Source organism: Pinus tabuliformis, chromosome 5_1, assembly GCF_031772625.1.
Source record: "Pinus tabuliformis cultivar Carrire ecotype Pingquan chromosome 5_1, CPIR1, whole genome shotgun sequence".
NCBI classification, from domain to species: domain Eukaryota; kingdom Viridiplantae; phylum Streptophyta; class Pinopsida; order Pinales; family Pinaceae; genus Pinus; species Pinus tabuliformis.
In genome coordinates, this window is record NC_142305.1 from 782362489 (window position 1) to 782387547 (window position 25059).

General features: G+C 36.1%; 1 long non-coding RNA gene across 1 annotated transcript; it reads left to right on the top strand.

Annotated features, from left to right (window-relative positions):
* Window positions 1-17035: 17035 nt before the first annotated feature.
* Window positions 17036-18028, top strand: LOC149167276 (uncharacterized). Its single transcript, XR_016260546.1, has 3 exons — window positions 17036-17302; window positions 17396-17466; window positions 17714-18028. It is a non-coding gene; the product is annotated as an uncharacterized LOC149167276 (long non-coding RNA).
* The last annotated feature ends 7031 nt before the right edge of the window (window positions 18029-25059 follow it).

A 25059-nucleotide genomic window follows, 5' to 3' on the forward strand; every position in this document is an offset into this window, starting at 1 on the left:
TGCTTACTTTCTTCGTGACTAATTTCATTTTGTTGATTTTTTAAAGAGTTTAAGAAAACCCTTTTAAATGTTACTATTAATGTCGAGAGATATTTTTTATTGCATTTCCTTCATCTAATTATATTCAAAACACAGGGTATAGTGGAGCAAGGACCTTATTCATCCTTTGAACATATTGAATTATGGGTTTAACTTTGCAAAAAAATAATAAAATACATTTCAATCTTTAAAGAGTTTAAGAATAACTTTTCAAGGCTATATAGTGATCTTGAAAGGGACAAGATTTCTTCTAGAATGGTTTGCACTGCATTTCCTCCATTTGGGTCTAGTGCCTAGAACCTCATTCATATTTTAAATGTATTGAGTTGATAGGTTCAAATTTGCAAAAATGAACAAGATCAATAACTAAAAAGCAACATAGTCCCTGACTCTACCACTAATTAATTGATAAATGCCATGCTTCTTTTAGCAGGGTCTATGTTTTTCCCACATCTACATCTCTGCACATGCTTCCTCCACACAACCACCTCCGCCGATGAACATTCACCCATGTGAAAACCATAAAGACCTTTCTAGTAGTATGGGCATAGAAATGCACCTAAGAGAAATTAAGAAGAGTCATTGAATCACCATCCCTTATCTTCGACAGAAAATGAAACCAACACCACCAAGGTAGCACCAAAACAAAAAAAGCTCCACTTCTCGAAAATAGAGGAGGATTCCTCCCCCAAAGACAGCAAGACCACTAAAAGCAGGACCACCACCTCCGACTAAAACACCAAGAAGCAAGACCACCAAAACAAAAGGCCTCAAGACCATAAAAAAATCACCAACCAAAGATGAGACATAAGCTCCAAAGTAAAGTTCAGGAACTGAAACAAGGAGGGAGGTGGGAAGACAAGCCTTGGACCCATATAACTAAATAGCACAACCAATATGGAACCCCACACACCACTGGAGGGTGGTCTGCTCAAAGTTCCTCCCCACACCTAGTAACCAGAACCAAACACTGCTTGGAGGTCGTAACTAAAGCCAAACAGAAGTCAAAAGGACCTAACATCCCATAACCAGAAACAAAGCAATAAAACAATACTTGACTCTTCTAGCGGGCCCCAAAGAGACTTTAGGGGAGCTTGAAGGATAGGTCCACGGCATGCAATTGCATCTAGGGCTCTAACTCCACAATTATTAGCAAATTCCCAATAATCAACCCGCCCTATACCCCAATTGTCCCTGGAGGGTGGATTACCATGCTCCTAGCGTCGTTCTAAACCCCCAACATTACACCATACACAAGGAATTAACATGGTGAATTATTAACTGAGCATTATGTAAAATGTGTGCCACTTGTGGGGGTGTAAATGCCACCCTCCGCAGGCGGTTGTCCTTGCACGAGCACGTAGGCCTGAAGGATGCCACGCTTCCCTTTTCATTGCTATGTACATATATGATCTTGAGAGAGGCCGATCACCTCACCCAATTGCATCGATATCTCCACCCCCGTCGGGGATAATGTATATATGTTTAACTCATATGTTAATTATTTTTATAAATTTATAATTATTTATTTTTATGTTATTTAAATATTTGCTAAGTGTTTTGATGCCTAATTGATATGGCTTGTATGCTATTTTGAAAAAACATTTTTCCTTTTATGTCCTTATTTATTTAGTTTAACCTTCATTCCCCATGAGATTACTACGATCATTTTATTCCCTGTGATTATAAAAAAATCATCCATTCCTTGTTCCTCTTATTTAATTCTTCTTCATTTCATCTTTATTTCTTTTTTTCTCCTATTATTAAGGAATTTAGCTCAATTTATCTTTTATCATAATGGTTATAATCAAGCATATTTATTTAGTGATTAATAGTAATCTTTTGAGATAAATTAAATGTTAATTTACTATGGCTTCTTCTGACAATTATTTCCATTTTCAGTTGTATATTCCCTCACAGGACCTTATTCTCGTTTCATCATCACTACAAGTTATTGGTCACTCCTAATTGGTGGAATGTCTACTAGAAATGGGGAGGTTCCATAAACTTCACAGAGTTCAACTCCAAGAATCTCTCAAAATATGGATACTCATTGTGAAAGCCCTCACACTCAAGTTAAATAGGAAACAAATATCCTTGACAATATCTCAAGCTATATAGAGGCCTAGAGAGAGATGAAATACAAATTCTAGAATGGAAAATGGTAGGACTTCTACTTTTTCATTGCTTATTTCATCATAAGAGAGAGGGAGCTACAAGGGTATCCAATCTTCGAAAAGATTCATCTAAATAATTTGAAGGTTAATATTGAAGAAATACAAAATTTAGAATGGAAAATAATGAGGCTTCTACTTTGACATTGCTTACTTTCTCATAAAAGGGAGGGACAAACAAGGGTATCCGATGTTCCAAAAAATTCATCAAAAAAATTTGAAGGTTAATATTGAATCAATAGAGTCATATAAATTAATTTGAAAGAAATAATATACTTTTCTTTATGAAAAAATAATAATGAGATTGGAATTACTACATATTTATAATAATAAAAAAACATAGTATTTTTTGAAAGTTTTGCCCCACTGTCCCACAACATAAAGAACAAAAATTAAGATCTAGAATGTGAAAATAATAAAATATGAAATTACATATCTATAAATATCCAAAAATGTTTTCCACCTTTTTGAGGAAATGCTCACAAGATTAGATGAACCTGTAACAAATATTGACATTGTTACAAAATCTTTGTATCTTCAAGAAGCATGGTAACATGATGTCCACATGTGTACATTTTTCATGGGATATGCTCTTGTGTTCCCATCAAATTTCCTCTTGCATGTTTCCAAGCATAAATGAAGTTATTTTTTTGGTGATTGGTGGAATCGATAACATCATACATGGGACATGAACTTCTAGAGGTTTTAACCAACAATATTGTAAAAAATATCTTAATAATGTACCCTATTTCTAACACTTGGAGGCTAGCATAAAATTAAGTATCAAAAATCTATCCCACTTCAAAAAAATACCATGCCATAAAAATAAAAGTTGAAATCAAAAACACTGTTTTGAAGAGATTACCCAACAAATGAGGATTTCCACAACTTAATCTGCTAAACTAAATTTTAAGATAACAGTATGAGAATTGAAATTCAGGTTACATAACAATAATAATGCAAGGGCACAACAATAAAAATAGTGGGCTTCTATGGGGCACCACAATAACAATATGGGGTCTACATGGACACAACAATAACAATAAGGGGGATACACTAGTATTATAGGGACCTAACATGCCCCTCTCCTTCAAAAAAGTGTTGTCCTCAACGCTTAAGTAGTTTTCAATGCTTCTGTATAAAATTCTCATCCTCCCATGTGGGATCTTCAACGGGTAAGTTCTTCCACTTAATGAGATACTCTAAAATTGATCAATTTTGTAGTTGTTGGGTTCTTGTTTCCGTGATTGCTTCAGGATCAAATATGATTTTTCCTTCTTTGTCAAGTTCTGGAAACATTGTTTGAATTGGAAGAGTGTCACTGATAACCTTCTTTAAGCATGAAACATGGAAAATTGGGTGTACTCTCGAAGATTCAAGCAGCTCCAATTTGTATGCCATAGTACTAATCTTTTGAAATACCTTCTAAGGACTATAGTACTTGGGTGATAATTTATTATCCTTCTTAGCTTGCTTGAGAGACATTTGTTTGTATGATTGTAGCCATAAAAATACCCAGTCACCTACATCAAAACTTCTTTCACTACGATGTTGATCTTCCTGTTGTTTCATTCAATTTTTCACCATAGTGAGGTTATCCTTTAAGAGTTGGAGAACTTATTGTTGATGCTCGATGTGATCTTCCCTGCTTGAACCTTAGAATTTTCTCTTAAAGATGATGTGATAGATGGTGGATGATATCCATAAAGTGTCATAAATGGGGTAATTTTTGTTGCAGTATGGAAGGAAGTGTTATACCACCATTCAACTAGAGGTAACCACTTGACCCATTGTGTTTGTTTATCAGATACAAAGAAACGAAGATATCCTTCCAAACATTTGTTCACTATCTCAGTTTTCCCATCAGATTGAGGATGATAAGATGAGTTATGAGCTAATTGAGTACCAAAATAAGAAAATAATTTCATCCAAAAATTTCCAGTGAATATGGGATCTTTGCCACTTATTATAATATTTGGGTTTCCATGAAACTTTTGAATTGTTTCCATAAACACAATAGCAACTGTACTCACTTTAAAAGGATGAGATCATGCACAAAAGTGTGCATACTTAGTAAGTCTATCAACTACCACCATGATGAACTCTTTCCTTCAAACTTGGGTAAACCTATGATAAAGTCCATTGAGACTTCCTCTCAATGCTGACTTGGAATGGCTAAAGGTTATAACAGACCCAGGGTCTTAATTGTCTCAACTTTATTTTGTTGGCAAACCAAACATTCTGCCACAAGCTTCTAAATATCATATTTAAGGCCATCCCAAAAAACTGCTTCTTGAACCTATGGTAAGTTTTTAAGAACCCTAAGTGCCCTCCTAAGGGAGAGGTGTGCAATTCCAAAAGAATATTTTTTTTGAGTTGGAAATTCTTACAAAGATATAAGTGATATTTGTACCATAATGAATCATTTTTTTAGCTAAATGTATCAAATGTACTGGGATCTTGCTGCAACATTTGAATAAGTGACCACACCTCTTCATCATTCTTCCATTCATCCCTTGCTTCCGTTATCCACTTAGGTTGGATAATAGAAATGGCACAAAACAATGCTTCCACATTATCATCATTTCTTGAGAGCGCATCTACAACAACATTTTGCTTCCCTTTTTTGTATATGATTTCAAAGTCATAACCCAACATATTTTTCACCCATTTTTGTTGTTCTTTTGAAGATAATATTTGTTCCAAAAAGTATTTAAGACTAGAATGATATGTTTTTGCCTTGAAGTATCTTCCCATTAGGTAAGGTCTCCATTGCATTAGTGCATGCAGTATTGCCAACATTTCCTTCTCATAAATATGTTTTTGTAAATACTTTCCTTTGATTGGATGACTTTCAAAAGCAATGGGTCTTCCTTCTTGCATTAAAACAACACCAATTCAATTTCCTGAGGCATCACATTCCACAATAAAAGTTTTTGTGAAGTCTAGCGTAGCTAGGACCGGTGCTTGGCACATTACCTCTTTAAGATGTTTAATGGCCTTCATTGCTTCTGGAGTCCAAGAAAATGCATCTTTCTTCAGTAATGATGTTAGAGGTGCCACTATTCTCCCATAATTATTCACAGATTTGCGATGATACCATGTCAACCTGAGAAATCCTCAAAGACGCTTTATGGTTATGGGTATTTTCCATTACTTAATGGTTTTAATTTTTTTAGGGTCAACCTTAACACCCTCATGAGATACAATATGACCCAAATATTCCACCTCTTATACTCCAAATAAACATTTGGAGGTTTTTGCATATAATTGTTTCTCCTCCAATAGTTTGAGCACCCTATCAGCATGTTGAACATGATCCTTCCAAGACTTGTTGTAGATTAGTATATCATCAAAAAATACTAACACAATTTTTCTAAGGAAGAGTTTGAAATGGAATTCATCAAACCTTGAATTGTGGAAGGTGCATTAGTAAGGCCAAAAGGCATGACCAAAATTTCATAATAACCCTCATGAGTTTTGAATGTTTTTTTTGGAATGCCTTCAGTCTTCATTCTAATTTGATGATATCATGAACGAAGATCCAACTTAGTGAAGTAAATTTCTCCATGTAATTCATCCCACAATTCATCAATGACAGGAATGGGAAATTTATCTTTAATAGTGAGCTTATTGAGCTCCCTATAATCCAAACACATATGCCATGATCCATCCTTCTTGTGCACCAATACTACTGGAGTAGAGAAAGAACTTTGACTAGGTTGAATTATACCAGTGTCTAGCATTTCTGCAACCACACGTTCAATTTCACTCTTTTGGCCATAAGGATATTTATAAGGCCTGATATTTGGAGTAATACTTCCTGTAATTAAATGAATAGCATGATCATTATCACAAATAGGTGGGAGACCTTTGGGAGTCTCAAAAACCTTGGAATGATTTTCCAAGACCTATTGGAGATCTGAAGAAATAGGTGATTTCGATGTTTGAACCTCTAGTGAGCATAATTGTGTAATTACACCCCATTGTTGTTTCTTTAGAAGCTTTGTCATGCCATTAGATTTGACTATCTTTCCTTGTTTCCCTGTGATATCCCTTAATTCAACTTCCTTTCCTTCCCAAAAAAAATTCAAGAAAAGTTCTTGAAAATTGAAATATAGTCCCCAAAGATTGTAACCATTGGACTCATAGTACAACATCAACACCACCCATTGCAATGGAAAGCATTGGACTATTCAATACATATTCCCCTATGGTTAGCTTTATATTATGGAACTTTCCAGAGCAATTTATAGTTCCTCCATTTGCAACCATCCCTTGACACTTTGGTGCTAGATATAGGAAGAAATTCAATTTCTTGGCTATCTTACAATGAATAAAATTATGGGTACTACCCAAATCAATCAACACTATTACCTTTTTCTTCTTGATATATCTTTCTATATTGAGAGTTTGAGGAGTGGTAATTCCTACCAATGCATTACAAGATATGGTCGGATTCATTTCTTCTTTCTCTATGGTTGGTTCCTAGTGTATATCCTCCACTTTTGATGTTTCTTGTTCTTTTTCTTTCTCCTCTTTACAGTCTATGTAGAATAATTTCTTCTCAACACACTTATGACCTTTAGTGTATTTGCAATCACAACTGTAAGAAATCCCTTTTTCTCTTTTTCCCTCCAATTTTTGTGGTGTCAACCTTGTCGGTTGTGGAAGACTAGGAGCAACAACAATTTCATCTTTATAGTTGTGAGTGGTGGACTACTTTGTTGCCATGATTTTTCTTTCAATTTTTATTGTCACCCTGAATGCCTTCTCCAATGAATCAAGTTCCCAAATATGAACTTCATGTTGGATGTTATAATTTAAAGTCACTATGATGAAATCAATCATATGCTCCTTTGGAATATCAATTACCCTAATATTCAATTTTTTGAAGTCTTCAATGTGCTCTGCCATTGAACCCTTTTGTTTGAGATTTATCAACTGGCTAAAGAAGATGTTTCTCTTTGTATCTTCATTATGCGTTATCATTTCCTTCGTAAAAATTGTCCAGGTGGCAAGTTGTTTACAAGAACAAAGTCATCTATACCATACAAACTGATTGGTTTCTAAATATAGAGATGCAATACATACCTTTTGTGAGGTTTGCACATCTTGTAGATCAAAATATTGCTCCATTTGTAGTATCCATGTTACCGTAGCCTTTCCATCAAACTTCCTCATATATATATTTGAAATGTGGTGGTTCTTAAACCCCACATTGGAGTCTCTAAAATCATAATTCATATTCCTTTTGTCCTCATCATGATTTTCATGGATTACCTTGTCACCACATGAAAGACTTTCTTGCAACAACTTTGTTAATCCTTCCATCTTAACATTCATTATTGCTTCCATGATTGTTTTTAAACCATTCATGTCGCCTTTTATTTCTATTTTTAAACCATCCATTTCACCTTTGAAGCCATCCATGTCCTCTTTGGTTGTTCTTTGTGAGAGAAAAATATGTTGCACTTGGTCCCGTAATTTTGATATATCATGCTGCAATTCTTCCTCTTCATGTATCATAGTAGAGATTTCTGAGGGCTTAATGGGTGTAGAATTCTTTTGTTTTGGAGTAATTTTAGAAGAAAATACTGATATCTATGCTTCAATCTGCCCTTTGAATCACTTCAAACTGATTTTTCAAACAAAATTTATGCAAATTTTTAAAAAATACCCACATTTTTATTTCTTTTTAGGAGATCGATATTGAAATTGTGGTATCTTTGTAATTTCAGATTTGCAAGGTCTGAAATTAGGTCCTATGGTAGCCCAATGAATCTTCTTTCCAATGTCATAATTCAAACCAAGATTGGATTCTTCAATATAGAGTTATTCCAAATATTCCATGATGGCCTGATTATGGACTAGTTCAGTAGAGCGAAGTTGTATGGGATGCCACATGTCATTATTTCAACCTTCGACCCTGAAATTGCTACACGAAAAACTGAAGACCATGAAATTTCATCCACTTTTTACAAAATTCAAATTTGATGTCTAAAACGAAAGTTATCATGATTTTTCCCAGGTCACCTATTTGAGATTGAATTTTGGAGCCTACAAAAATCCTAACTTCTTCGGACCATATCTCAGAAAATATAGCGAACCAAGATTTGAAATTCTGGCCCAAAGTTCAACAAGATTTTGATTCCACATGGTCATAATTTCAATGTCTGAATCTTCGTAGAAATAAATTTATAGCGCAAATTCCATGATGGCCTGTTTGAAGCAATGAAACCCTCGAATCCAAAGCTTTGATACCAAATGTTATGCAACCATCTCACAAAAAGATAGATCAATGACTTAAAAAGTATTCTCTTCAAGGGGGAAACCTCCTATTGTAGTGGCTACAACCACCCTTCAAAATTTCTCCTTAGCTTCGTTTTGCAGCCTCCCTACCAACCATCTTCGCAGCGTGTCTTGCACTGTTAAGTACATAGGCTTCATTGGTTTTTCAGCAGCTTTCCAACCTATGCATGTCAGTTTTCTCTGCTCTTCTCACAGGCTGCCACTCTGACTTGGGCTAGTTGCTGGCTGAGCAGCTCCCTCAAAAAATTACGCAATCCTGGAGGGGAACCAACCTTCCCTCCAGAAATTTCACAAATCTGTTGGGCAACCTGTTGGGCTCAGAAATTGCACAATGTAGTCAGGTAATCTTCCTTGGGAAAATTGCACAATCTGGCCCAGCACTGCAGCTCAGCCCAGAAATTGCGAAAATTAGATGGGTAGACTACTGAGCTCCAAAATTGCGTAGAGTAGCCAGACATGATTCCTTGCGAAAAATGCACAATCTGTCCCAGCGCTGCAACTCAGCCCAGAAATTGCGTAATTCTGGGAAGTAGTCACCTGCTTCTCCCAAAAATTGCGCAATACCTCTGGGACAGGCAACCCAGCTCCTCCCAGAAATTACACAATTCTGGGAAGAAGTCACCTTCTCCTCCCAAAAATTGTGTAATCCCTCTAGGACGACCAAACCAGCTCCTCCCAGAAAATTGCGCAAATCCCTCTCTCAGTCAAGCAGGCTATTGCATGTGCGTTCAGGTTGACAGGTTCCCTCCAGGACCGAGCAAAACTTATTTGCATGCATGGGTTGCTCTTCCCAAAATAGCAAAAGGCAGCATGAAAAATGCATCCGTAGATCTAGGGATCTATTTTTAGCAGTTGGAGGGTGCATGCAAAGATCGTTTTAGAAACCTCTTACCTAGTGTCACTTTTTCCTAGATTTGTGGCATGCACGTTATAATCTCAATCTTATCAAAACTTATGAACTGGGCGCTGCATAGATCATTCCTCACATCGATCTTGCAGCTCTGACATCCCACATCGCGACCAAGAGACTTTGGCACTTTCAGCTTAGTTATTTCAGAGTAAGTCTGCTTTTCGTGTCTTGCGCTGTGTTTCTGTCGCTTTTTGTGTTTCGTTTTGCATGAGTATTGTCTGCTTGATTTCAATGAGTGCTCACTGTCGTTTTAATGTATGTTAGCTTGTAGAAGCATCGTTTCATTTTTAATTCGCATCTCACTGTTGTTACATGCATGACACTATTTTTGTATCAACAATCACCGTTGCAGCAACTCGCTTCACACACATGCATGCTTTCTCATTTTCTGAATCCTACACTTACTGTTTGCATGCATGATCATTCACTCTTTTTTACACTCAATATCACCATGCATTCATACTTCTCATGTTTTCAGTCACCTGTCGACGGGTCTGGGCTACCTTAGCCCAGACCTTGCCTTGCCCGGCTAGCATTGCACATTTCTGGAAGTGAAGGCTCTGCCTTCCCTCCAGAAATTATGCAAGTCTGGCCCAACACTGACCTCCAGGCTTGCATTGAGAAATTTTGTGAGGCATTGCTTTTCTTTCCCCATAAACTGGGCAATGTAGTTTGTTGGTTTGCATGTCACTGCTGACTGAAATTGCACATTGCGCAGTTTCAATCCTCAACAGGCCAGGATGGACTCTGAATTGTACAATTCCAACAGTCAGTCAGCCTCCTAACAACCCAAACTATGCCTTGTGCATTTTTTGCAATTAGTCTCCCAACCTCCCAAAGAAAATTGCACAATATTCATAGGTGTTGGTATGCCTCTCAGCAGCATAGGTACAATGGCTTCTATGAGAGAAAAGTCGATGACACCATTCAGATCACAACTAGGGATGCAATCGATCAAGTGTCTATGAACTTGCCTATCTATGAAGACATCAAGTTGTTCATGGACAAGATTATCAAGATGAAATGGCAGCGATGTCACGGCGAGCAGCACCATCAGCAGCAGCAGAAGGCAGCACACCGGCATGCGACAATTACAAGAGGGAGATAGTTGACAGTGCAAAGGTGGAACAAAGTTGCAAGCTTGAGCAAATCCACTTGTGATGAAAGCAGATTTGGAGATTGAGACTATGAGGCAACGACGTGACAAGAGGATCACGCGAAGGTAGAGAGAGAAATAGAGAAGGAGTTGCAGGTGCTGAAGTAATAACTCAAGGAAGAAAAGAGTTGCACTGATGAGAGAAGGAGTTGCAACAAGAATAAGTACAGTAGGAGGCGCAACATCCACAGACTGATGAAACTGTGCCCATACAGGCTATAGATCCATTCAGCAGCCAGCATGGAGTAGACAGGGTGAGTAGTGTTGTCGATCAAATGGAAGGGTATTTGGGAGCATCGATGTCATTGTGAGCACACATGCAATCCCACCCATTTGGCACACTCACCAAGGCGAAGACAAGAAGCAAGTCTGATTGGAGCTAAACATGTATTTTGACAAGTTGATGTGCATGGTCACCAACACACACTCGGAGATCAACATAGACACTATGCATCAGTATGTTGCTGGTCCAGCTGCACTCAAGACAATGATGTTCATGTTATCAGACAAGTTCAACAAAGGAGCCATATTAGAGTACCTGGATGCAATGGAGGCAAGAGTTCTCTTTCAGCAGGATGTCACCATTGAGCACACGAACACCATCACAGACGACAAAAGCTTGGCATCAGTTCATCACCATCGATCATCGCAAGGATATCGAAGAGTTGGTCTTCCCACAATTGTCTATGTCTTAGTGATGTCTCTCATGGCTTGCTCAAGCCTATTTTGTCTCACATGAGTATATGTGCGATTGAATGTAACATCTTGCAAAGTGGAATTCAAGTGTCGATAGTGGAATGTAATAGTCATCTAGTAGTTGAAGAGTCATGAGGGTAGGTGAACAGTCACAAAGGGAAATGTCAAGGGTCACCCCACCCTTTGCTATCTATAGTACCTCATAACTCATTGTAGGGGCTTTCGGTCATCCAAGCTTCTGATAGGAGTATCTTAGAGAAATCTTGGAGAGTACTGTAACGAGCCTTGGCTTCTCCATAGTGCAAAGCTAGTATATCTCTTTGGAGGAGCAGGTGGCAGTGACTATAACGTTCCGCTATCGGGACTAGTGGTTGGTCATGGTTGTATTGTATGATTGGAACTTTCAATTCTTAATATAACAGAGCTAGCACGTTTCATGCATATGTTGTTATTGTATTTCAGCTATCTTGGTTACTCTAATGATATATGTATCTGTTTTCTTACACATGCATGTATGGACTCTTTTTGTATAAGTATGTATGAATCTTAATGAGATGTGTTGTTGGTTTAACCATCACTTTGGATTGTTAGCTTACTTGCTTTCCAGTTTGTGATGCATCTTCACTCGTGTGTTCCCTTCCAAGACGTGTGCTTCCATAGGTTTCCAAGGGGCGCACTCACCTCACTTTCCGTGTGATAGAACTGTTCATACACCTTCCTTGGCTTGCTGCGCATGTCACACCCTTGCTACCAACAAGGACATCTTACTTGCCTTTGCATGCAACCGCGGTCAAGGCGATACCGTACGACCCACTGTTGGCGGGTCCAGCATCGTCAACACCTCCTTTACATTACATAAATGAACAATTCTTGGATGATACAAATGAAAATACCTCCTTTGTAGAGTCTAAGGGGTCACAATATAATTAGAGCCTACGTAACAATAATAATGTAAGGGCACAACAATAACAATAATGGGATTCTATGGGGCACCAAAATAACAATATGGGGGCTACATGGGTACAACAATAACAATTAGGGGGTTATACTAGTTTTATAGGGACCTAACACACTACATAGAGGTATTTTCAGATAGTGAGCCAGAAGAGGAGGATGCAAACCAAGTGGTAGATGCAGGTGAGGGTGGAACTGAGAGCTCGGGAGGAGGTGGCCCACCACCCCCACCTAATGCAGGATATTTCTTAACCACTGGTGGATTTATTGCTTCACTTCGGGGAGTTCTGAAGTATTTGACATTGATGATGAGAGGCACAATGTAGGGACAACGTGTATATGTATTAGTGGACAATGGGGCAACCCACAAATGCACATTTGGTGGAGCGTAGAGGTATTCATACAGAGGCTTTCAAGGGATTTTCAGTAACGGTGCCAGGAGATAGGACTATATAGTGTACCCGATATGTCCCCAGCATGACAGTGACCATGGGGAACTATTTGGTGACAAACCATTTCTTCGTGATGGACGTTCCAAACACCAATGTGGTGATGGGAGTTCAGTGGTTGTATTATCTTGGGCATGTCACTATTGATTTGAGTAAATTGGAGATTGAGTTCATAGGACCAGATGGAAAGCTAGTAGTGTTGAGTGGTATGCATTCATATACATCCTAGATAGTGTATGCACATAGGATGGAGGTTGATTTGAGGTGGGGTGACATAGAGTGGGCTATAGAGTTGAGGATCTTAGAGACTGGGGTGCTGAAGTAGCAAACACATATGGACATTGGCTCTCTTGGAGTGGCATCAGGCAGTATTTGGAGAGATTCTTCCAGGCAGGCCACCCGACAGAGGGTTCTAGCACACCATTAAGATGGAAGAGGGGGTTCACGTAGGCATCACCACTCCCTTCATACATCCCAAGGCATATTGGGATGAGATTGAGAGGTCTATGCAAGAGTTGGTGAGTTTGGGGCATATCAGGCCTAGCTTGAGTCCTTTCACTTCTTATGTAGTATTGGTGAAGAAGAAGGATGGGACTCTTCGCACGTGCACAAACTACAGGTCCCTCAACAAGAAGACGTTGAATAACAAGCACCCCATTTCACACATTGATGAGTTGATGGAAGATCTTAGAGGAGCGAAGTACTTCTCTAAGATATATTTGCACTCAGGGTACCACCAGATCTGGGTGAGGGAGTAGGACATCCACAAGACCTCTTTTCGCTACACATTGAGTTCTTTATGATGCCCTTTGGGCTAACCAATGCACTAGCCATGTTTCAGTCTTACATGAACCATGTGTTCCGAAAGAAGTTGCAACAATGTGTCTTGGTATTCTTTGATGATATCTTGATATATAGTAGGAATTGGGAAGAGCAACTCCAACACTCAAAGGATGTCTTGTGCATACTAGAGGAGCAACAATTGTATGCAAAAATGTCCAAGCGCAAGTTTGGATTGACGAAGATGTTATATCTTGGGCATGTGATTGGGGAGGATAGAGTGTGGGTGCATCAAGAGAATATTAGGGCAATCTTGGATTGGCCTACGCCCAGGAATGTGACAGAGTTGAGGGGATTCATGGACATTTGTACATATTACAGGAGATTAATGAAGGGGTTTTCCTAGTTAGCAGCACCCCTTACAGATTTGACAAAGGGATCTTGTCTGGACTGATGTGGTGCAGGAGGATTTTGAGTGCCTCAAGAGGGTGATGAGTAGTTGTCTTGTTTTGGCCCTTCCAAATTTTCACGCCTGTTTGTCTTGGAGTGCAATGCATCAGGGGAGGGAATTGGAGCATTTTTGTCACAGGGAGGTCACCCCATAGCATTTGAGAGCCAAAAAATTCAGCTAAATGAGAGATTGTATCCCATATATGATAAAGAGATGCTAGCATCCATGCATGTGTTGGCTAAGTTTCGACAATACTTAGTGCGGAACAAGTTCAAGGTTAAGAATGATCACAATAGTCTTCGATTTTTCTTGGAGCAACAGAAGTTGCAGGAGAGACAACGAAAATGGGCCAGTAAGATCCAAGCATGTGATTTTGAGATTGAGTATGTTAAGGGAAAGAAAAAAATATTAGTTGACGCATTATCATGGAGGCCCGCGACACTCTCTTTGATGGATATCACACAAGATTGGAAGGCACAACTTTTGGTGGAGTACTCCAAGGATCGACAAGCGTGTGAGATATTGGATGGTACTCATGGGGATGACAGGTACTGAGTGATAAATGATGTTATCTATTACAAAGATAATGTTTATTTGGTGCCATGATCACATTTGAGGGAGAAGATCTTACATGTAACTCATGACTCAACTTTGGCATGGAATCAGGGATTTCACAAGACATATAGGGCCATTAGGGAGCATTTCACTTGGCAGGGTCTTAAGGAGGATGCTCTGAAGCATGTCAGGGAGTGTGATGCATGCCAAAGGAACAAGGTGGAGAACACACATCTCATTGGGTTACTTCAACCTCTTCTAGTATTCCTGAGAGGAAGTGGGAGAGTATATCGATGGAGTTTATTACATGATTGTCGACAGTACAGGGGAGAGACTGCATCTATGTGATTGTTGACAGACTGACAAAGTTTGCACACTTTTTAGCCATTCCATCTTGATATTTAGCATCACAAGTGGCTGAGTTGTTTTTCCGAGAGGTGTTTAGGCTGCATGTGTTGCCTAAGACGATTATCAGTGATAGGGATGCCAAATTTATGGGAGGATTTTGATAGGAGTTATTTCGCCTTTTTGGCACGGAGCTGACTCCCATCACTAACTACCACCCTCAGAAAGATGGACAGATGAAGATAGTAAATAAGTGGTTGGAGGGATATCTGCACAACTAAGTGACTGGACAAAAAAAAGTGTGGGTGAAGTGGTTGCATCTTGGGGAGTATTGCTACAACACCACATATCATATGTCCATAGTTATGACACCCTTTCGTGATTTATATGGTTATGATGCACTGACCTTTGCTGATATAGTTTTTGGAGATAATAGATCTCCAGGGGTCAAAGATTGGATACAACAGAGCCAAGATATCCTTAGAGCACTCAAGAATAACTTGTAGATGGCATCGAATTAGAAGAAGTTATATGCAAACAGAGATGGGGTAGAGTGACATTTTGAGGTGGCAGATTTTATTTTCCTGATATTGCAGTTATACAAGCAATCCACACTCAAGCAAAATGGATTTGAATGTATTCAACCTCGTTTTTATGGGCCATACAGGGTGATACAATGAGTGGGAGAGGTAGCTTATGAGTTGGAGCTTCCACCAGGAAGAAAGGTGCATAATGTATTACATGTCTATTGCCTGAAAAAGGCCTTGGGATGAGTGACAACTACCACTGAGTTACCACCATTAGATGATGATGGGAATCTGATTTTGACACCAGAGGACATATTACAAGAGAGGGAAAGGAAGTTGAGGAGCAAGAACCTTAGAGAATTCCTTGTCAAGTGGAAGGATTTTCTTGAAGAAGATGCCACTTGGGAAGGAGAAAAAATTGTGTAGCATCTAGCACTACAGTTTCTTGAGGACAAGCAACATTTGGGAGGGGAGGACTGTCATATCCCCAATTAAAATTTTGACATAGAAATTCCCAATTTTTCATTTTTGGCGATTAATATATATATTTAGCTAAATAAAATTAGGGGAAATAAATTGTGGAGATATTTAATAAATTTTCGAGAAAAGGCAATGGTTGGAACTTACGAAAAGAAGAAAAAGTTAAGTTAAGTTTTGGAGTTACCAAAAATGGAAATCGAACCATGGGAAGGATCAAACCATGGTATGGGTAAAATTGAACCATGGTATGAGGAAGTGAAAGAAAAAATAAAAGGAAGGTTGGGCCCTCATTTTGATCATTTTGGTTTTGGCATTTCATTTCTAAATTGGAGGTTTGCTTAAGCTGTTGAGCTAAGTCAACCAGTGTTGTTTAGCATAGGGTTTTCCAAGCGGAGAATCCCAACTCTCCTTCGGTGAACTTAGAGTGTCATCCTAGTAGAGAAAACTTGGAGCTGATTAGATATTTATTTTCCTGCATTTTGTGAGTCATTTCATCTTTACAACAGGTAGACTTTTTTGTTGAAGGAGTTACTGCAATATTATGCCGGGAAATAGCTAGAATTTCACTCTATCTTTTCAACGCTATCTTTCAGTGATTTCTCAATTATTTTTGTGGAGAATTTTTGGTGGAGCAGTTGTAGATTTTCTAGTGGGATGCAGAGCTGGGAAGTGGGTAATTTCACTTGATTTTTGGGTAATTCTAGGAGGTTGGAATTAGCCAAAAATATTTTTAGGTTTTGTTATTCCGGTGTTGGAGATGTTTGTCCTATTTTTCAAAAATTTTGGAGCATATTTGAGGCCTCAAATATTAGTTTTTCTCCAACAACAACAAAAATAAATTTCCGAGCAGAGCGTGCAGCCACTGAGCTATTTCAGCATGGAGTTTTCTTCATTCTCACCTGGGTTTTGTGTGCTTGTTTAAGCAAGCCTAGATGCCCACATTCCACAATATTTTCTACTTAGGTTCTCATTGGATATTTAATAAAATGGCTCATCTCTATTGTTTTTGCACAATGGTGTCCTAAACTTGTTGTTCTTGTAGAGTTTTCAGAATGCATGTTTATTTTTTTGTTGTAGCTAGTTCATGTTTTGATATTTCATTGTATTTGTCTAGTTATAACATTACAGATTAAGTTCTAATCTTGAACAAGGGTTTCTCCCTTAATAAGAATTCTCTAGAATTTTTCGTGCGTACAAGTGTCAATTTCCTTCATGTGAACAACTATCAAACTCCTTGGAAATAGTGTGATGCCTGATCTAAGATTCCTATGCATCATGAAGAGATTGAAGGTTCACAAGAGTAAAGGTGGTTGGAGAAACTAACCTCATATGCTCTCAATGCTACTCTCGACATCATTGTACAACTGCTGACATGGAGGGTTAGCTCTACAACCTGTGTTAGGGTTTGGTGTTCAATGGCTCTTCTTCACTACCAGTTTGACCGTAGACGCAGCCATATCAACATTACACCGCGGTGAGTTGTTCCCATTCTTCAATTTATTCAAACCCTTCAATTATTCTGTATTTACCGCTTGGATTTTAATAGAAATGAAGGTATACTCTGCAGGTCCATCCACTGCACAAGCTTCTTGAGGAATCTTAGATTCAAGTTCCCTTGTGTTCTGTTGTTAATTCTAGGTATGGTTGGAAAAGGCAAACAATTTACTTTTTTTTTTAAATTCTTCTAAGATTGTATTAAGGGTGGTTGCAATACATTAATGACCTTGTTACATGATGGTCTACACAACGGCAAAAGGTCTGATATAGTTAAGCGTCTTTTCTTTTTCTTCCTTGTTACAAACTGTACTTTGGCAATTGTCACCATGGGTTGCATACCCAGAACAAACTAACTGATTCCATCGATGTGATGAATGATTGTTTGCAGGTAATTTCCTAACCGGTTCCTGTGTGAGTTTTCTAACCTTCCCAGACGTCTCTCATGCTTATACAGAGTTCTTGTTTTCCCCAGGTGCTACTTTCGACCTGAGTTTTGTAATGTCTATTGTTTTAAAGTTTTTAGTAAATTATTTGAGGGTTATTCAGACTTGAGGGGTTTCATGATACCCTACTATTGTTATATTTGAGGACCTATAATGCTTCAAGTCGTTTTGACATCGTTGGCTTGCGTCTTTATGGGGTTTCTATTCATTTAGTTATGTAAAACCATATTATTCTCGGAGTATAAATTACTTAGTTTGTTTATTACTTTCTCAGAGATCTCTTGGCCCTTCTACTTCCAATTTGACTATAACGTTTACATGTATATGTTGGTTCTTTTAAGTTTTATCTGAGTACAATGTTCATCATTATTACGACATGGTTCTTATAGAAGCTCTATGACTATGTTGCCTTCTCTATATCATTTTCCTGTATATGCTCATTAGTTCCTTTTTTGTTCTACAATAAGTTTATGATTGTTTCTTTTATATATTTTGACATTACCGGTTGATAGGGTTTCTCCAATTAGTTATATAAACCAAACTATCTATTTAATGGTTAAGTTGACGCATGAGTAATTGTTTGCTCAAAAATATTAGCAGATTTGTGCTCGGTGTTTACTGGTTATTATACATGTGAGATCTTTATGTGGTTAACACCTTGTTGGTATAGATTTACGAACATTGTTGGTTATATTTTCTTTCTATTTTATAGAAGGGTAGACTTGATCCTTGACCAGTTTCTAATTTTACTACATTCAACATACCAGTATTTTATTACTATTTTAATAGAATTAAACACACAGAGGTGTAAGCACACTTCCATTGTTAACCAATGTTCAATACAATTTTCCTTTCTCTGTAGTTCACTTTATTTTATCGTTCTCCTAATTATGGAGGATTTTAAGGGACTGATTTCCCAAGCTTATTTTATTCTGGCTTGACCTGGAGTCTAACCCAAAAACACTCCAACAAGATGTCTAGAATCTCCATTATTCGTACAAAAGAGAAGGAAACAGTTAATTAGCCACAAGTTTTCTTTTCATGTGTTGCTTCTTAGTCCAAACTCTAAGGAAGCGGGATTATTCCTTGGCCTTTTCATGTGTTGCTTCTTAGTCCAAACTCTAAGGAAGTGGGACTGTTCCCTAGATGTTGATTTCATCATCTAGGCCGAGAACTAACCCAACTCCCATCAGAGTGTGTTAACCTTTCTTTCTACTGGGTTATAAATTCAGTGTTAACTTTCTAGTTGATTTTCAATGTCTACATAATTCTATTATTCACTCGGTAATAGGACATACTTGTTTTTCCAGGATCATACCACAATACTTCACTAAATATGATCACAAATTTGATACATAAAGAAAAAATGAGTTTGTTTATTTGATACTTATATGTTTTCTGCTTATTCTGATGGACCAAAAAACCACTCGGAACACAACGCTCCACCCAACCAATGACATAAGTCTTCAACACTACATCTCACCCGGAGCTTGCTTCACACCCAAAGTAGTTTTAGAATAATAATTAATACACAATTGTTTCCCCAAAGGGTTATTTGATCCTAACCAGACTTAGCCAAGGGTTTTAAAATCTAAGCATCCAAGCTTCAGATGGACTCTAGTGGCCAACCAGCTCTAGAGTCTCTTTATGACCAAAATGTCTTCTGAAACTTTTGTTGTTCTTCCTCTGTGCCCTTTTCTTCCACCTCAGGTTCCTTATACCCTATTGGCTTTCTTTTGGAATTTTTGTTTCCAAGGAGGAGCTTGGGTAGGTAACTACCTCACCCATAAGTGTCAAACTCCCTGGGATGTGAGCTTTCTCTAGCATTGCTTCCTGATATGATTTCCTTCATAGTCCACGCATAAGCATTATTCCAATAAAATAAAATAAAATCATCTATATCTATATCTATATCTATATCTATATCTATATCTATATATATATATATATATATATATATATATATATATATATATATATATATATATATATATATATATATATATATATATATATATAGTTTAAGCTTCTGGACCCACAAAGTAAAACACTATGCCATTAAAATAAAACCATATATATATATATAGATAAATAGATATATATATATATATATATATATATATATATATATATATATATATATATATATATATATATATAATTTTATTTTATTGGCATAATGCTTATGTGTGGACTATGAAGGAAATCATATAAGGAAGCAATGCTAAAGATTAATGTACGATTGTATTGAAGTTGCCACCCAATATGCATTATGTAATGTCCCCTGGAAACCTTGTAAACACTGATTTACTGTAGTTAAAATAATATTGTTTAAGCTTCTGAACCCAGAAAGTAAAACAATATTATTCTAACTGCAGTAAAAATCAGTATTTATAAAGTTACCAGGGGACATTACATAATGCATATTGGGTGGCAACTTCAATACAATCCTACATTAATGGGAGACAAAAGGGGGATCTCATGTTCTAGGGGACCTTACATAATGCATATTGGGTGGCAAATTCAATACAATCCTACATTAATGGGAAACAAAAGGGAGATCTTATGTTCTAGATCAATTCGAAGAAAATTTAGAAAGCATCCAAATTAACCCCTCAAAGTAATGGTTCATAGTTAGGAATGAGCCTCCCCAGGGCTCCAACAGACTCATAGTCATTAGGATTTTATTATCAATCAATACTTTTATGACTTGTAAATGTTGTGTCTTTGTAACATACCCCGATAGCCTCACATGAAAATGCAGGGAGTTAATTTTTTTTTACACAAATTACCCACCGGTAATTATCCAAACCACTATTCCACATTCCTTATTAACCATTAAATAGAATGTTCATCAATACATAAAGTAACTTTAGTAGAGGAATAGTAAGTTTCATGACCATTAACCACCACTCTTGTAGTATATTAACATAAACTGTATGTTGTAATATTGCATCCATTTCATGATGCCCTTAACCACATTAATTAATCACATACTTGACATTATCAACATCACATTATGCAAAGAATCACATCATCAAATTGACATAATAAGTAATCACATCATTGAACACCGATGTACCCTAGAAACCCCATAGGGTGAAAACCAGCAAATGTTTAGTTTTATTATTAAACGCTCCAGAGGGTGTTCACCCCTCACTCAATGGCTTATAAGGGAGCTCATCCCTTAACCATTGTCACAAAATATTACAATGAAATATCAATTAAAATACAATATACCTAGCTAAAAGCTATTACAATGATCATGAAACCATTTACCCACAAATGACCACTCTTTATATGTTTGCGTCATGATTGTCCCATCAGCGGACCATCCTGCAGTTCGTACTCATCAGCATGGACCATTAGTTCTTATCTGTCACAATGTTAAACATCATTTGTTTTTTGCACAAATCACCATACTTTCCTATCATTGATGTCTTCAACAATCTTTGGTAACATGATTAGATAAGGTATTAATCAATCAATAATCATTATTTGAAAGCGATCTTTTAACATCTATTCATGTGCATAAATGAGATGTAAATATAATATCACAACATGCTTCTTCTTACAACATTATGCATGTATAAAAAAATAATTATTAAACATGTCAAAATAATTAGTCCATTACTATGATCATTTTCGCACCAGCACACTTTGATATCCAAAGGGAACCACTGTAACCATCCATTTCACTTAAAGGATACTACAAACTTATCTTTTTTTTCATGCATGTAATTAGATAAAAACTTATTCGAAGAGAGCTAGCCCCTTAGCTTCTTCTTTGTACATGTAACTAAGTAATCTTTCTGATACAACAGATGTTCCCTTCTAAGGGGAAGCTAACATGATAGACATTATTATCATGCCTGCAAATGTAAGTCCCTTTTCGAAAAAACATCTTTTCCAAGATAGATCTATTTACAAAATCTATTGTATGCACAAAGACATGCATTGTTCTAAACCAAAACTAATGTGTTAGTCATTATTTCTTGCATGCGGATATATGTATTTTACAAAGAAAAGCTAGTACATTTATTCCAAGTAACTACTTGTTTTACTTTCCATAATACTTACTAACCATATTTCTCTTTAAAAAATCTAACACTAATCACTAACACAAAAGCAATTTATTTTTCAAATTGCGTAACTCGTTTTTACTTTTAAGAAAATCACATTAATTTCTACTATTTTATGTACAAGATACAAATGTGATTTTTTTTTAAAGGAGCACGATCGCTTAACTAGGTAGTCGACTCTCATAGGAGAAAAACGAATGGTTGTGAACCCTTTTCATACGCAACCATGGGATCCCATGGGATCCCATGGGATCCATGTCTAAAAATATGACCGTACTCTTGCATGAAGTTCCATGTCTAAAAATACAACCGTACTCTTGCATGAAATTCCACCCTCTGGTTTGAACATTGGTTCTTTCGACCCAGTTCCACTAATCTCCATGGAGTCTAGCCAAGGAACAACTTTCCTTTGTCCTTTGTTACAATGTCCACCAGAAACGAAGCTTCATAAAACAAGACAGGAACTCCATAGTCCTCAATGACTAAACATATTATCCAAAACCTCTCAAAATGATTGTTCCTCTCCCTCCAAGCCCTGATTCATTGTGAGATCAAAATATAAAAGGGCAATTTCGAAGAAGTAGTTTAAGTGTTTCTTTGTGATTTAGCATATGATAGAAACCGTTGTCAGAGGTAAAAGACTGAAACGCCTATTCTCCTTATCTCAGGATCATCTTTTTATGTAAAAAAATGGTTACTCTCTGGTAATTTCACCATACCTAACCCTAACTACCTCATGGTATCACAAATTGAGAGTTTATTTCATGTTAATTATTAGTTATGCAACTTACGCTAGATGGGTCTTGTTGGGACAATTCTGTAAGGTGAGTACCTACAGAAACCCCATTACTCAAGAGAGTTTAACATATCTCTAGGATAAGGAAAAATGATAGAAATTTTGAAAAAATTGTTATGTAATTCTTGAAGTAGCAAGATGCAGATTTATATAATATAAATATTTTTTCTAGTTAAAAAAAAATGTTATAATAAATAATTATATATATATATATATATATATATATATATATATATATTGAATTTAATAAAAGTTTTGTTATATTATTATATTTATTTAATTTAATGAAAATTTGGTAATGAAGTATAACTAAGTTTATATTATGATTTACATTATTATATTTTTATTTTTATTTAATTGGATAAAATATGGCAATAAAATATGCTCAAATTTTTATTATAAAAATTATTAAATATGATGTTTTCAAGAAATTAATAAGGATTATGACTTATTTTTTTAAGTAGTATAAGATATTTGAACATTTATTTTCCATAAAGTACTTAAATATTTGGAATTTTTATTATTTTCAATACACCTACATCTATTTAAAATTAAATAAAACTTACATAATTTCACCATACAATAAACTATAATAAAATTTACATTATTTCACCATACAATAAACTATAATAAAACTTTACATCAATTTAAAAAATTTATCAGAGAAAATCCACTTATTTCAAAATTAATTCACCGCTAATTTTTATAGTTTTATTTAAATAATTTATTTTTAAAATAAAATAATTTATATATAAAACCTTCCATTACTCTATTACTCTATCATAATAGCTTAATTTATAACTAAAATTCCCCAACTCCCCTATCGTTTATCAAGAAATGTATCCTTCGAATCTATACTTGTAAAGTCATCCTTTCAACTGAATTTTACTTATAAACTCATCCTTTGAACTTTCAACTGAATTTAATGAATCATAATTCCTCCTGAAACTTTAGGCAGCAGGCCAAAAGTAAGTTTTAAAGGCACAAATTTGCTATATGGTCTTTGTCATCAAGTTAAGCTTTGAGTTTTATGGGGTAGACGAGTTGGTAATCACAACGCGGTGAAGTTTATTAGAAAGGCGGATTCCGCACTGAAGGTCATGAGTTCAAATCCCTTGGACTAACTCGAAGCTTGTGGAGAGGGACGGGCGCATGGTCCCATCGGTTATAGAGATAACGGTCAAAATCGACCCCGTGTAATGCGAACGACCCCGTGTAATGCGAATCGCGAGGCCTACCAATTCTACTGTATTAAAAAAAAAATATATATATATATATATAGTTAAAGTCTGTTGTGCTCGGTCATTTTCATAAAATAGGACTGTGAAAACAGCTTTTCCCAAGCTTACTTGGAAAACTGAGCCCTACCTGAACAGCATTAAATTATCGATGAGAACAAATTTCAGATGGCACAAATGGTCGGGACCTTAATCCCTTTTCTTCGTTCAGTATGCAGAAACCGAACAAGAAAATACGAAAGCATCCCAACTTTGCTGTTTCAGATTAGACACCTGGAATTGACATTTCAATTCCCAAAATAATTGGGAAGGACTTCAAATTCTGATTACAATTTGCGAACTAAGGTAGGACTATGTAAGCTTGACAGCTGTTCCAGGCGCGATTTTTTTAATTGGAAAAAATAATATTTATAAAAACATAATTTGTGTATATTGATTAATTGTTTAAAAAAATATTATAATAATAAATAATAAATTATATAAAAATAAAACTTTAAGAAAATAATTTGATTATATTAATTTTTTATTAGAAATAAATTTGTATATTAGAGAATCGGAAAAAATTGTGTAAAGAAATCGCAATTTTTTATTTTTTAGATCAACACTTCGCTCATTTACATTTCAGTTTCTCTATACAGATTTTCCAAAAATTAATTGTCTCCGACATAAATTTTGAAGTATGAAAATCGAGTTTAAAAATAAATATTTTATCATATCAATTGAGTTAGTAAAATTTTTAAAAACAAATAATAAATAATGATTAAAAAATTTAACGCGTAGAAAATTGAGATTATTTTATTTTTAATACTAAATTTTAAGAAACGATAAATGATCTTTGTAAAAGTAAGTTACTGAATAAACATTACTTTTGATAGCATTGGATTATGTCTTTATGGGGTTTCTATTCATTTAGTTATGTAACACCATATTATTCTCAAAATATAAATGACTTAGTTTGTTAATATAAATGACTTAGTTTGTTTATTTTTTTCTGAGAGAGCTCTCAGCCCTCTTACTTCTAGTTTGACTGTAACATTTACATGTATATGTCAGTTCTTTTAAGTTTTATCTTAATATAGTGTTCATCATTATGGCATGGTTCTTAAGGAAGGTCTATGATACGCAACCTTTTCTGTGGCATTTTCTTGTATATGCTCATTAATTCCTTTTTTGTC